This window comes from Dreissena polymorpha, chromosome 14, assembly GCF_020536995.1.
Source record: "Dreissena polymorpha isolate Duluth1 chromosome 14, UMN_Dpol_1.0, whole genome shotgun sequence".
Classification (NCBI taxonomy): Eukaryota; Metazoa; Mollusca; class Bivalvia; order Myida; family Dreissenidae; genus Dreissena; species Dreissena polymorpha.
Window position 1 is genome coordinate 10,968,607 of NC_068368.1, and position 1,911 is coordinate 10,970,517.

Consider the following 1,911-nt stretch of genomic DNA (forward strand, 5'->3'; position numbering starts at 1 on the left):
GCGATTGGAAAAGTTGTAAAAAACAACCAAGTTGATCTGAAACACTCCAACGGTCAACCAGAAATTTATGGGCTGCTGACAAATGTACACACAGCAAGTATTCAAATAAACAGGTAACTGTATTTATGTTGTCTTGGTAATGTACATTACTGCAAAGTGATGTTCTGTTAATTTATTCGCGTATATGTTCTACTTTTCAAATGTGACATTTGTATGTTACTTTACCGACATTTCCTGTTACAATTACGTATAGATTAGTCTGTAAGTAAAACAGCGGATTATGTTAACCAATATGCTAGTTGTTACAGTAAAATTATAACGCGTTATGGTGCTGAAGTCAAAATTGGACATGCATCGTAACGATGTAAATTATTGTATTGAAATTTTGGCAACGTCTGATGCCTTCAACAAATTTCGTACTTTTTGTACGATGTCATTAAAGAAATGTTTCAACAAAAAATATTTTTAATAATTATAATCACAAGGACATTTTGTGCTTGCCCTGGCGTTTTAACCAGTGACCTCTAAAAGCAACCCAATCGCGCTTCCGCTCCACCGCTCAGCCTTGAGTTCAGAGGGTAGACAATCGGTAAATTATGTTTTTGCTAATTATCGACTGTAGCGTTACACGTGCTTCTTTTAATTTTCAATTGATTATCGATTACCCAAGATATATTTTGTAAAATGCTCTTGTTCAGGTGTTCTTTTTTCATAATTATTATTATACATACATTATGTTTTTATCTAAGAAAATCTTTTTCAAACTTATCACTTTGCAAAACAGTGAACAAGTCCCTTTAATAGAGTGGTGAAAACGTCAAATTGTCTTACGAATTACACAAGTAAATATTGACCACGATTAACTTGAATTGCTCTTGCTCTGTGGACAGTAACGAGTTTTCAAGTTTTGTTGCGTATTTGTTGCATAGTTCGCTATGAGATGTAATTTTATTGAGTATATTATTTCAACAAAAGTATCATTTCCGTTAGTCATAAACTATTACAAATTATATTTAATGGATTAATATTATACATTTCTAACTGCTTCATGTTTTTTTCAAAACATGCACTATCTGTATTTTAAGATTAAATTGTTCTCTTAAACCTAATTAATTGATAAGAGTTCAGTTACTTATTATAAATGTATACAAAACCAATATTGAGTTATATAATATGACTAACCTCTTCATCCATGAAATTTCATGTATGTCTTCCCCGGTCGTTTTGGGCCAGGGTGACTACCAGAAATTGTCCCGAGTGTATATATGAAACCAATTGAATATTGGACGCTTCTATCTTTTAATAATTTAATTTTAAAATCCAGAGTATTTATATATCGATTAGGTGATAATTATTATATGATTATACCCCATCGTATTTTCTAGGCCATCTCACTAGATATGTTGACATGTTGTATGTATGAATGTTTTCTTTTTACATTGCGTTCAAGGATAACCCATGAAAATGCACGCACTTATTTCCAATGAGGTCCTTTGTTTTTTTAAGAGACAACAAGCAGAAGAGACAATAATGGTATACAAGGAATCCGGGTGCGATACCCTAGCTCTTTGCGAATAGATCCCTTGGTTCTTTTACGTATTCAGTGTAAAGCACCGATACACGCGAAAATTACCTGGGCTTCATACCAGTACATCTCTAGTTGGGTGGGAAACACTTGAAGCATTTCTGACATGTTCAGTGCCCCGGGCGGGAATTGAAACGGGGACCTCTACAATGGTAGACCAGAGTGTTACCGCTCGACCACCGCACCACCCTTATAATAATAAAAGGAGAGGCCAACCATTTATAACTATTATGTTTCTATATAAGAATGCTCTTCCATCGTATAGCTTCGACCGTGTACATTTTAAAGAGCATCACTACACTTACTGATCTTTTAATTGAAACATC